This window comes from Cavia porcellus, unplaced genomic scaffold (assembly GCF_034190915.1).
Source record: "Cavia porcellus strain 051 isolate PalLab524CR breed Dunkin Hartley unplaced genomic scaffold, mCavPor4.1 scaffold_22, whole genome shotgun sequence".
Taxonomy (NCBI): Eukaryota; Metazoa; Chordata; class Mammalia; order Rodentia; family Caviidae; genus Cavia; species Cavia porcellus.
The window spans coordinates 31,024,877-31,039,012 of NW_026947505.1; the positions used below are offsets into that span (position 1 = coordinate 31,024,877).

The 14,136-nt window shown below is 37.7% G+C and overlaps 1 protein-coding gene and 1 pseudogene across 4 annotated transcripts in view; one reads left to right on the forward strand and one right to left on the reverse strand.

Moving 5' to 3' along the window:
• Map3k5 (mitogen-activated protein kinase kinase kinase 5) overlaps positions 1-14,136 on the reverse strand; it is a 202,445-nt gene that overhangs the window by 148,520 nt on the left and 39,789 nt on the right. The window lies entirely within an intron of this gene.
• Positions 12,916-13,215, forward strand: LOC100721239 (alpha-ketoglutarate dehydrogenase component 4-like; annotated as a pseudogene).

Below are 14,136 nucleotides of genomic sequence, written 5' to 3' on the forward strand. Positions count from 1 at the left end.
ATATTTCTTAAAGTAGGCTGAGTTTGAGTCCATTTTCATAAATTTACATCTTTTTGAACTCATTTAATGTAATAAATTCCAATCCTTAAGTAATCAATCTTTTTCATTAGATACTGAAAGAGCAATTCATCAACATTTCAACAGGCTTTTTAAGAGTTTATTATAATTTGCGTTGTGGTTGAAGTGCATATTATTTGGTTTTTGGCCTCTTGTATTTAATTTTAATTAAATCATCAAAGTTTCCGCCTTTGTTTATGCTTCAGCGAAGTTCCCAAGCACACAGACTAGTGCTTTGTAACTCTAAAAAGCTAACACAAGTATCTTCCCTCCAAACCAAAACCAAAATCTGACCTCACTTAATCAACATTGCTTCAGCTGCAGAAGGGTACAAGAGGTGATCTGTGATAATTTGGGGAGAAAATCTGACTGCTCCTCACCCTGGACCCCAAATGACAAATCCCTTGGCAACTGCTCTACACCATTAATAGTTTGACACAGAAACAGCACAAAGAGGCCTCAGAGAACATTCCCATCATCAGTGTTCTCCAGCAAAAATGGACTGTCACAAATTCATTCATGTTTGAGGCTGTGGTGATTAAAAGATGTTTTTTTTTTTTACTCTAGCTGGGGAAATTCCTCTCGTTCTGATTTAGGTATGTTATACCTACACAAACGTTAATATAGTAGTTATTAACAATATACAGTGATACAATCAGAAAAATTCAGGCTCTAGAAAATTCTACAGCAAAAAATGGCAAAAACACAGTAGGTCCAGGATAAAGGCAGAAATTAGAAATTAAAAGAAATTCCAAGAAGATAGTCAATTGTAATATACAGACCTTATGTGGATTATACTTAAACAACTAAACTTTATGGCTTTTTATTAGATGATTAAAATTTTTAAAATAGACAGGATATCTGGTAATATCAAGGAATAATTAACTATGACAAGCTACTGTGGTAGGAGTCCTTGTCATTTAGAAAATAAAGATGTAGCATGGTAATTTAATTTTATGTTTAAAAAAGTGTTAAAGTATGATTCCACAAATATACATTCTCTATCAAAAATAATATATTTCTCATGCAACAGAGATTTAATTGCTACCAATAAACACTACTGTAGAAAAGAGTGGAGGTGGTAAAACAAATGAAATCCAGCTGCACACTATGGCAGAAATAGTAGTTACTCACTTTGGTGAACGGCCCGGTTTGAAGGATGCTTCCCCTTGAATTGATTGCTGTCATCCTTTGTGCTCATAAACCAGTTGGACCTCAGAAGGGTGAGTGATCACCAGGAGGCTCAATGATGCTCCAGGACTCTTAATGCGTCAACACACAGAAACCTTCTCTCCAAGTCACAACCCTAGGAGAGGCTGCTCTAAGAGAAACCCTGAGTCTTTCCTTTCTTTATACAGTTACACTCCCTTTCCACATCTACTCCATAACTGGCAACACCAAGACACAACATGCACCACTCTTTGTTCAAGTTGGAACATCTAACACAATCTGAAATCCTGTTGACACAACAGATGTATAAATAGGACTTGTCTATAATTATTATTTCATTCCTAGCTTATATGTTGACATTTCATTTGAGTTTGACAACTCACTTTGAGGAATTGTAAGCCTTTTTTCTTGAGGACGATGTATTAGAGGGATGGATAGGATTTAAAACTACTTCTTGTTAATACTCTTTCTATTGCTGCCGGCTTAAGTGGCTGACCTTCACTCACTATAAGAAATAGTCTGGCACTTTCCTTTCTCTTTCTTTCAGCCAAAATTAAATCTATCACTCTTAAGGATTCTATTCATTCTCTAGAAAAGTCAGTGTTATTTTTTAATTTTACAACTTAATATGATTATAAAAATGTCACTTTAAGACCAAAAAAAAAAAAAAAAAAAGGAGCTGTGAATACAGCTAAAAGACCAGTCACACAGAGAAAAAGTGAGGAAGAAGAGACCCATCAGGAGCCTCCTGTGGACCAACTGAAATGAGCCTGCCAGATAGACAGGATGGGGCAGGGAGAAAAGGCCAGGGACATCGGGGCATATTAAATTATGCCCTCCTTGGAGCCTCTCAGAGGCTTCTTATCACACCATGGGGGACACTCCGGTTTCTTTTCCAGCCATCCCAGTCATCACAGACCCGGGAATATTCCATTCTGCTCTCTTGTTTATTTGAGCAAACTTTTATTTTTCTGTTCTGTGCAAAATACAGTGGAGAGAGTCAAAGACACGAGTGTCAGCCCTTCAATGTGCTTACAATCTTCAAATGAGATAGCTGGATAAGTGAGCTGTAGAACTCCAAGATGAACTGAAATACATGTAAGTGTTCTATGGAAGTACGGCACAGAGTGATTAATTCAGAGGGCGGTATCAGGAAGGTGCTGCAGGATAACAGTTCAAGGTGAGTGGTGAGGCACAGAATGTTTCAGTAGACAGAGACTGGGAAGGAAAGGCATTTCCAGCTGCTCTACCATTGCATAATACATAATACAGAAGTTTCTTCCTACAAGAAAAATTGTTCTATCACCTAAGAATGACCAGACACCACCACCCACAGGTGGAGGGAAAGCTTATTACTCTGCCCACTGGTTTCCCTGCAGGAAGTGAAATAAAATTGTATAAGTACTGCTTGAAAACTTTTCAGTAAAAACTTTCTTCTTACTAGAAGGAACCATATTGCCTTTCCGCATACTAACTTACAGTGCTAAGTACATTTTCTTTCTTTATGTGTTGCTTGAATGCCTACATTATCTATCTCCCTTACTCTTTTGTCTAAAGGAGTTGTGTGCCTTTTGCTTGCAAAGCTCCCTCCTCTCGTATCCTACACCCGCTGTAGGCTGCTTGTCTATGCTTTGTTACCTGGCAGTGTAATGAAAGAAACCTTGGAAAGGTGGCATTGCATTGGAAGAAGACATTTATACACACTGCTGAAAAAAGAAAGACAAAAAAAAAAAATTCTACAAACACTTCTGAACAACAGAAGTGTCTCCCAGGGGCACTCAGCTGAAAGTAAGTCCAAAAAGCATCACCACAGCAACTGAGATTTAGAGGCAGGGAGTTGCAACATGCAGATTTACCAAGAGCATTCATAAAATTAACTCATATGTAGCTCCTGAATTTTCAGCATTTGTTTCTGTCTACCAGCCATCAGAAACAGAAAGAGCTAATAAACTAAAATGACAGTGAGCGTCAGTAAGGTGCCATGTATGCTTGTATTAACAGCAATTTGCTGTCAGACTGAAAGTAACCACCAGTCATATCAGCTCTGACACCTGGGAGACAGCTCTGTCACCAATTCAATACATGTTCATTAAATCCCTACTAATTTCAGGCCCCAGCAATACAAAAATCAGCCCCCCTCACACACACACGTATCCTGCTCTCATATAGCTGAAGTTCTACTAAGGCAAAGAGTCAATTAATCATTCATAAGCAAATGTAAACTATAGTGTGCTGACGCTAAAACGTCAGGCATTCTGAACTGTGAAACAGAGAACCGATTCATTGGTGAGACTCCCTTGACAATGTGATGGAATCTTGAGAAGGAGCAGAAATGCAGAGAAATGGAAGTCAATGAGCTGGGTAGGCAGGCCACAAATGCACCTGGTGTATCCTGCTGGCAGGGAAGCAGCTAGGAGAGTCAGGTGACTCAAGTCCACGCTTCTGCTGTGTAGGTAACATTACCAGGAGTCCTGGCCCTGAACCTCCTGAGCCCACTTCTCCATCTGTCAAATAAGAGTAACAATAGTCTCCACCAGTGAACTAGCTTGACAACAATGAGACCCCCATGACTATTAGCCATTACTAGAGAGGCATTGGGAGGCACAGGAACTGTCAACAATAGGTTACAGATAGGTTTCTGTATTCTTCTTGTTAGAGAAGCAGAAGCTATGAAACCAGTAATATGAGTTCCATTCTTTTCAACAGACCCTTTGGGGTCCTATAGTTAGAGCATCTTCAAGTGAGGTCCTAGTGGGGGACACAGCCAACACTGTATTCACTATTGTGAGGCTGGAAAGGCAATGAGGTACAAGTCCCACAGAAGTGCAGGAAAGGCCAGCTGAGTACCCATCTGATTTCTTTCAGACAGTTCCAACATCTGTGACTGCATTATATCTACCGACCTGCCTGTCAATTCTAGATTTCTCTTTCATATTCAAGTGTCCCACACTGGCCCTAAGCAATGGGGCAGTGTCCACATCCTCTTCACTGGGCAGTGGCAATGGATCTGCAGCTGCCACAAAATTCAGGAAGAACCCTGCATGCTGCTGTCACCCTAATATACTTGGCCCTATTGCTTTGACAAGATGAAAATCTCAGCCCTGTGCGTTCTTCAAATGACTTTCAGACATGAGCTACTTTTGCCAAATCTCCCAGGCCAAGCTATGAAAGACGTTTTATAAATGGTATGGACAGAATCAGATGACTTTTGAACTCTAGCCCTTAATCCTCCAGGTGAAATGCATTTCACTGGGCTGCGGTTTTTCACCTTAGCTTTGGTCATTTTCCCTATGTGTAGGGATGGATAGGGTAGGGTAGTTTTCTGTGCCCCTTCTCACCTTTAATCTTGGTTTTCTTTATTAGAATATGCATTTTCAAGTGCCTATCTTTGTCACTTAGTTTCTGTCACTTACTTAGTATTTCTTACTGAAAATATCCATGTCAGGGTCAAGTTTCTTCAAGACATCCACAAGCCAGAGCTGGTTTTATAATACAGACCATGTGTCTCTGGAATCCTGGACTACGAGTTGGAAATGTTCTTTGGGAACTGGTTTAAACTAGGTGGTCAAGCAGAGAGAGACTATACTCTCCCCAGGGATTTCTATCCCTGTAGGATTTATTTTACAAGATTTTACAAGATTTACAAGACAAGCAAAAAGGCAAAAGAATCTGAAACTCTACCATCCATAATTTCATTATTAACCAGGTATTTCTACCAGGATTCCTAAATTTTTATATTGGCTTATTTTTAGAGAAAGTACTGGACAAATGACTTTCTTAAAACTATTCCAACCACTATAAACAAACTAGACTTCTAAAATGGAAGATTGAGTACTGAATAACAAAGGAGCAATTTCCTGCCACTTATTTAGAGTCTGTTACTCTGTAGGGGGGAGAAAAAAAAAAACCTCTGGCTTTTTGCATTTCTTGAACATGAGTTACATTTAAATGGTGGAAACTTTTCACTTCTGAGCCATTGTTTACTTCCTCATGTTGAACTCTCAGTAACTCTCATCATATCTCATTATAATGTACAAGCTTGCTTTTCTATCAATAAGTGTATTTTGACTATTACCACAGACTATCCACAGTGTGACTCTTGACTAAATTTTAAAATAACGATGCTACATACAGGTGAGTGATGAACAATTTAATGGTTGACAGCCCTCAGAAACATAGCTTATGTACTCCTCATTATCATAACATTATGTGTAATAAAATGACATTCTTAATTATCACATGGAAACACCAAATGTTTTGGTATATTTGTTGCTAAGCATCTTCTGTACAGTTATCACATATACACACACCCATATGGTTATAGAGCAAAATTATAGTTACTCTACAAATAATCTACGAATTACAAACCCTTCTAATTGCTACCTTACACCAGAGATGCCTGATTAATACATATATGATGTGCTACATGTTAAAAATCTGTTTTTAAACATCTACAAAAACTTACATCTAATATTCATACTTAGTGGGGAGAAACTATATTTCCCTCTAAGATCAGGAAAAGGCAAGGTTGCCTTCTGTCACCATTCTTTTATATTATCATGCTCAAGTCTTCACTAAAACAGTAAGAAAAGAACATATAGATGATCTAACTTATGATAGGGTTGCAAACCCAATCAACCCATTACATGTCAAAAATATCATAGGGAAAAAACGCATTTAATATACTTATATACTAAACATCATAGCTTAGCCTAATATACATTAAACAGGCTCAAAATACTTATATCAGCCTAGATCACCCAGAGTTCAAGGCCAGCCTGGGTTACACAGTGAATTCAAGGTCAGCCTGAGCAACATACTGACACTTTGTCTCAAAAAACCAAAACAATAACAGCAAAGCATCTTAACATATCTGAACTGAAACTGAAAAACAGAATAGTTGTATACTTTTGTACCACTGGAAGGTCAAAAGATGGGACTCTGTAAAAATTTATACCGATTGAAAAAGAAAAAATAAAATTTGTCATTATTCACAGATGTAAGCATCATCTATGTAAAAGATCCAAAAGAAACAACAAAAAAACCCTCCTGGAACTAAATGATCATAGTAAGGTTTCAGGATACAAAATTAGTTGCTTTCTTACATGCTTGCAATATATAATGGGAATTTGGAATTAAAAACACAATACCATTTATACTAGCATCCCCCAAAATTACTTTAAAAGTTTAATGAAATACTAGTAAGTTCTATATGACAGAAACTATAAAATTCTGATGAAAGAAACCAAAGAATTGATAATTGAAGATATTCCATGTTCATGGATAGAAAGACTTGAGATTGTCAAGATGTCAGTTGTTCCAAGGTGATTTATATGATCAATGCAATCCCTGTAGAAATCCAAGCAAGTTTTTTCTTATTTTGCTTTTGGTTTGGTTTTTTGGATACTAAGAAACTGATTCTGAAGTTTATACAAACAGACAAAAGACCCAGAATAACCAACACACTATTGAAGGAGACAAATGAAGTTGGAGGACTGATATTACCTAACTCTATGACTCACCTGAAAACTAAAGTAGTCAAGCCAGTGTGGCATTAGTGAAAGAACATACAAGGTTTTGAAAGGAACACAATAGAAAGCCCAGAAATATACACAGATAAATATAGTCAATTCATAGAGGTGCAAAGGCAATGCAATGGAGTATAGACAGTCTTTTCAATAAATGGTGCTGCAACAACTAGATTTCCTATGCAAAAAATAGAATTTAAACATAGACACACAACCTTCTCAAAAATTAAGTCAGACTTAATGTAAAATGCCAAATTATAAAACTCTTAGAACATAACATGGGAGAAAGTCTAGATGACTATAGTATGACAATAACTTTTTAAGATATAATTCTAAAGAGACATTCCATAAAAGAATAGATAAGCTTGACTCCATAAAAATTAGTATTCTGTTCCATAGAACAGAATAGAACATAGAACATAGAACATAAAACACTGTTAGAAAAATGAAAAAAGAAGCCATAGACCAGGAGAATAAATTTTCGAAATACATATTTACAAAAGCAATTACCCAAAATTAACAATAATACATAAAACCCCAGAATAACCAGATTGAAAAATAAAGGAAACACTCAGACACCTCAGCAAAGAAGATTTACACATGGCAAGTAAGTATATGAAAAAATGCACAATATCATCTGTCATTAGAGAATTACAAATTGAAATAACAAGCTACCCTACACATTTATTAGCATGGCCAAAATCTGGAACACTGACAACATGAAATATTGGTGAGGATAGGGAGCCGTGGGAACTCTCATTCATTTCTGGTTGGAATACAAAATGGTACAATTACTTCGGAAGACAGGCAGTTTCTTACAAAATTGAACATACATAATTATATTCCTTAGTATTTACTCAAATGAGCTGAAAACTTATGTTGGAAAAAAAATACCTACACACAAATGTTCACAGCAATTTAGTTCACAATTGCTCAAACTTGGAAGAAATCAAGATATACTTTAGTGAATATATAAATAAACCAGGATACATACAGACAAATGAATATCATTTAGGAAAAAAATGAGTAGTCAAGGATTGAAAAGACATGAAGGAAATATAAATGCACACATACTACTAAGTGAAAGAATCCACTATGAAAAGGCTGCATACTGTATGATCTAACTATAAATCAATTTGGAAAAGGTAAAGTATGGGAATATTAAACATTAGGGGACGTTAAGGGCTAGTAGTGTATTAGCTTTGTTGCGACAAAATATTCAATTTAAAGAAGTGGTTTGATCTTGGGTTTCAGTCAATGGTCAGCTGACTCCAATGCAGAAATGGTATGGCAGATGAAACCTGCCTATCTTGTAGCATATCCAGGAAGCAGAGAGGACAAGAAGTGGCCAGGGACAAGATTATACCTTTCCAGGACAGGTCAGGCCGCTAGTGACTCATCCCTCCAACCAGGCCCAATCTCCTAACAGCACATGAATCAGTGGATTAATCCACTTCTGAGTATAGCACCACCATGATCTAATCACCCTCCCAAAGCTCCATCTCTGAACACAAAACTTTTGGAGGACATTCTAGGCCTAAAGTAGAGGGAGGAAATGAATAGGTAAAACAGAGGATTTTTAGGGCAGTGCAACTACTCTATACAATTCTGTAACTAGAGATAAATGTCGTTACACATTTGTCCAAACCAACATAATATATACAACACCCAGAGTAAACCCCAATGTAACCTATGGACTCAGGGTGACAATGAATGTGTCAATCACTTATGACAAAAGTACCCTCTGGTAGGGATGTTGACAATGGGAGAGGTTGTAAACATGTAGGGTAGGTTAGGGAATAAATGGGAACTCTCTACACCTGCTGATCTATTTTGCTATTAAACTAAAACTGGTCTAAAAGGTAAAATATCTGTGTACATATGTGATAGCTAACTGTCAACTTGAGTAAGAAACACCTAGCTGATTGGCTTAACATAGTTCTGGGTGTGACTGATGATGGATTTACTGAAGAGGGAAGACCCAGGCTGGGTGTAGGGGGCACCAACCAACGGGTTGGTAGCCTGAATGGAATAAACAGAGAAGAAGAAGGAAGTCTTGCTTCTGTTTCTGTGGAGAAGTTCCAGTTTCTGATGTTGCCTTACATGTCTGGCTCTTGGTTTCCAGCACAGACTCTTCTGCTCGGTAGTGCAAATTCACATCTGCAGTGAGCTGCAGGCCTTTGACTTTTGACTGGATTCTTCAGATTCCCAGTGCATAGATGGCCTTCTGGCACTCTCCTCCACACCTGACTCTGCAGGTGGCCAATCTAAGCCTACTGTTTCTCTAGTAAACACTAATACAACATATATATTTATATATGTGTACACACACACAATCCTTGAATCACTCCTGCCAAAAAAAGGGTCTCAGAAGAAAACAAGGTTCCTGACCCTTTAATAAAAATCAAAGCACTGCCACAGATATCCTGAGATTGTGACAGAAGGAGGACCCAGTTAATGCCACTACAGTTTGGATGCCAGTAGATCCCAATCCAGTCGCTCTGAGAAAGCAGGTGCCTTTGAGCTCATGTGCCCCAGTAGGCACAGGTATCGCTCCCGTATAGCACCCAGCAGCCTCCCTCCCTGGGAATCCTTGGCTGGGTAAAGTGCAGCTGCAAGGCCAGTCATTTAAAGAGTGATTCACAGTCCTGGCTGCACACTGTAATCACCGAAGAGCCTTAAAAATCCTGAGTCCTTACCCCGAGAGATTCTGATTTACGTGGTCTGGGGTGTGGCCTGAGCATCCGGCTTTTCAGAATCAGGTGATTCTAATTTTCACTAAGACAGCAAACCACTGATTTGGAAGCTGACTTCAAGATGCCCTCTCATCTGACAACCATGCAACTTGTCCAGAAGCAAAGCACAGTCTGCTTATTTCAGCATTTTCACCTATTATAGTGCTCTTTAGAAACGCTGTCAACAAATATTCATTTTCACTTTAATGGAAATAAATTGCTCTTATAATGAAGACCACTGTAAGCAGTATTTGGATAGAACCCAGTCTTCCTGTTCAGAATGCTGACAGGGCAGAAACTGGCCTACACTTGGCAGTTATTAAATATTTCATTTTTCAGCAGTTTAATTGGAGCTATTGCATCTATTATGTATCCTATTTAGAAAAGGCCCTTTAAATTTGCTGAATAGATGATTACTTTTCCTTTTCTTATATCAGATTAATGAAAATGGGATAATTATAACTATGCCCTTTACCAATACACAAATTATGGGAAGAAAATTGATTTCTCTACATTTTCATTTTTTTATCCTCCACACACAAACACACTTTTCCATAATGAAATAACCCTGATGTGCCCTAGAAAGGAAGTTTTGTTGAGGTACACAGAGTTAAATGAAAACCCAGCCAGCTCTCTGCCTCTGGCTGCTCAGGCAAGGGAAGGAGGATGCTGGGAATGCTCACTTGAAAGGCTCTTTCTCTCCCTTCGTTGAGCTGGCCAGACAGGAATGCCCTGACTCCCGGCACACCTATAATCTTGCCCAGGAAAATCATGAAACCTTGTTCATAAGGAGAACTTTGAAAATAACCTTCTTTTATTTGTGAGCCTGGCTCTTGCCATTGCATGTCTGTGCCTCAGTTTTTGTGCAGACAGCCTGTAAGTTTTTTGTCGCTTGTGAGTTTGGTGCTTTCCATGTATTATAGAAAGAGAGAAAAGGCACATACACATAACAAAGAGTTAAATCTACACGTGTTACTTGGCTTTTTTTTTTTTCTTTCTCGAGACCCAAGGTCTCACTGTATAGCTCAGCCAGATCTTGATTTCACTTTGTAGCCCAGACTGACCTCAAACTCACAGCACTCCTCCTGCCTCAGCCTTCCTAGTGCTGGGATTACAGGCGTATGTCACCACACCCAGCGTATTATCTGTCCTTTTGGGCAACACATCATTTAATCTAAATAATTTCAAGGAGAGTCAGTGTAATCTGGTGATGTCTCAGTCACATTCCAAATTAGTAATTTAAAAGCAGCATGATCTCTAAAGTTTCTTCTCCCTCAAACCTAGATTCATTTTGCAAATGCAACTTTGTTTATGTAACTTTGGTTTTAAGAGGATCACAGTGACTGATGGATGGGACAGCCTGGAAAGGGGAGGCAAAGGCAAAAGCAGGAAAGCTTGTTGGGTGCAATTATATGGATGCAGGGATGAGATACTCTATTTCGGCTATAACGGTAGCACAATGACTGAAAGATATAAATAGGTGCAAGATGCATTTGGGAGGATTGTTACATACTTAAAATGATTTACAATCTTAATTCTTGACTTTCCCAATGAACAACTATCAACAATGGTAAACACGTAAGGTTAATGGTTTAACATTCAATATCAGTTTTTTCTAGGTCTATGGAATTTAAAACTAGGCACGAGGGAATCAAATATAAGAAACAGCAAAAATTTGGAGTTGGCAGGAAAATACAAGTATGTTCATCTCTAGGACTATGAAAAAATGATACATATAGAACATCACCTAAACTATAATAAGAAAATATCTGACTATGAGCTGTTACAACTATGTTAAAAAATGTAGGTGTTTCAGGGCTGGAGATTTAGCTCAGCGGCATAAGCACCTGTCTCGCAAGCAGGCAGTCGTGAGTTCGATCCTCGGTACCGACAAAAATGAAAAAGACAAAAAAAAAAAAAGAAAAGAAAAGAAAAGAAAAGCACTCCCCAGGCCAGTGCCTCGAGGAAACGAAAGTAAAGTGGTTTGGGGCTGGGGATTTAGCTCAGCTGCATAAGCGCCTGCTTTGGAAGCAGGCAGTCATGAGTTCAATCCCTGGTACCAATAAAAAAAAAAAAAAAAAAAAAAAAAGAATGTAGTTGTTTCTAAGTATTGCTTCGTGGAGATATCTCTCCCTTAGATTAAAATGACCAGTATTGTTTCATGGAGATATTTATCTCCTTCGATTAAAATGACCAGTCAGACACTGAACGAGTGCCTAGATATACAATGACCAGTTGCTGGATACACAATGGAAAGTGGCACACACTGAAAGATATCACCCATCCACACAGGAAAAAAAAAAAAATGCAGGGTCCTAATACTCAAGAAAGGGCCACAAAATTTATGTGTAATTAGGGTCTAATGAAAGAAATAATCTGAATGTGTACAATAATATTTCTTCCCCTTTTTGCATCAAAAAAGCAGTGAGGATTAGAAGTTTGAAAAAATCTAGATCACCTAGCCTTTTCTACAAGGTTCCTAGTGGTCCTTGATTCAACATCTTCTATGCTTTAAGTTGAAAGAACTGTACTTCATTGTTGAAATATTCAAATTGTTTTTAAATTAATATAATTACAAAATCTGTCTCTAAGTTTGTACTCATTCATTACTTTTATTTCTACCTTTGTAAAGCTACATGAAAAAACCAAATTGCTCTTCCTCTAGAAACCTTCAGATATTTAAGAACAATTGTCTTGTGCTTCTGTCACATTCTTCTCCAGGTTCTAACAACGCCAGTCACTCTGAAGGCAACAAGGTTTCTCTTCCTGTTAGCCTGGTTGCTGTCTGGGTATACTCTGGCCCAAGAATGTATAGGAAGCCAGTGATCAAAAAAGAACTTTCTAGGGCGAAACCAGGTAGAAATACTTTCAATGTGCAACCCTGAATGTAAGCCACAGAATGATTAACCCTCAAGACAGTACATGCTGGAAATGTATCACAAAGGTTGAGAAGTACTGTCCACATTCGGCTATTAATAGGTCATAGCATCTTTCACAAGGTTGGCAGATAAAAACAATGAATTGAAGAATACAAGTGGGAGGCTACGAGGTAGAAATAGCAAGTTCAGACCAGTGTCCTCAAATTTAATGCGTACATGAATCACCACATCATCTTGTTAAAAAACAGATTCTGATTCAGTTGTGGAAGGCAGCAATGATGAGACCGACTTTCTCATCAGCACCTTAGTGACAAATGTCCACTCTACTGGTACAGGGGCCACACTCTGAGCAACACAGGAGTAGACTATTATCAAGAAATACTCAAAAATCATACTGTAAATTCAGAAAGCAATAATAATAAGGACTGGGGGTGTGGCTCAGTGGTCGAGATTATACCTAGCAGGTATAGGTCTCTGTCAAAAATAAGATATTAACATGTTGGCAGGGTGCTCACGCCCCAGAAGCTGCCCATTCCCAGGACCACGATGGGCTGCAGGATGGCATCTGCCAACCCAGTCATCCAGGTAGTCAAGCCATACCATTGATAAGGTTCTCTGACAGAAGAGACAATCCTAAACCTGGTGTATCAGAAGCTTTGAGATCGGCAGGGATCCCATCTAACTCTTCTGTGATTTCACAGCATTCTAAGGGGAGTAAATCACCAGAGTTGCTGGTGCGCCCAGGTCCACCCTGCAGAAATAATAAAAATGCTACCTAAGAAGTACAGAAGGAAATTAATATCCCAAGAAGAAATGGAGTTTATTCAGCATGGAGGTCCAGATTAATGATTGTGATTTCTCTTTGTCATCAGACAACAGAATGATCTTTCCAGCAAAAGACTTCCAAAATGACATGAGAAATTATATATTAACCAACCTTAATAAATATTCTGCAAAATAATACAGAAAATTTAGATGAATACTTAGATCTTCTAATTTATGTATCTTGGTCAGCTTCTTCACAAGCCTACTTAATTGTTTATATACTTCATACTTATTAAAGTATACATTTGGAAGTGTTTAATTTACTCTTGCTTTTCAAATAATACAAGTGACAAATTAGGAAAAGCACATAATGTCTAGTAAACTATAAGTTTCCTATGATCTCATTTTTTTTTATTTTGTTTAGAAATAGAAAAAACTTACTAGATACAATTATTGCATTAAAGAAGTAGTTTTCCTGAAATCAGAAGAGGATCTGTAAAATAACATCCTTGTTAAAAAAAAAAAGTGAGGGAAAGAAAGTGTTCTAAAGGATACAATTCCAAGTGTGTTTAGGTGTGTTAAATAGATGACCATATTAATGTTTTTGATTGGATCACTGAACCCAACTGTTTGCAGTCTCACTGTTTGAATGTCCACTTTGTATGCTTTAATCCTGTGACTTGAACAACTATCTCTAAGATGATAATGTGTAATCTATTGAATGGGGATTTCTTACTGTTTTTCTTTTTGTAGTTCTGTATTACTTGTACCCTTATACTGTTTTGCTTTGTTTTGTTCTCTTTTTCCTTTTAAATAAAAAAATAACATCCTTGTTATTCTTAATTCTGTAACATTTCTTTATTCACAAGGCTACTGGAATAAACTGGCTTACACACATCCTACTGTAAATGATAATATATAACCAATTACTGAGATGGAGACCTGGGATACAATTTTTTTAAAATGTACTTTTAATCTTTATTGAGAAAAAAAATCAGTATA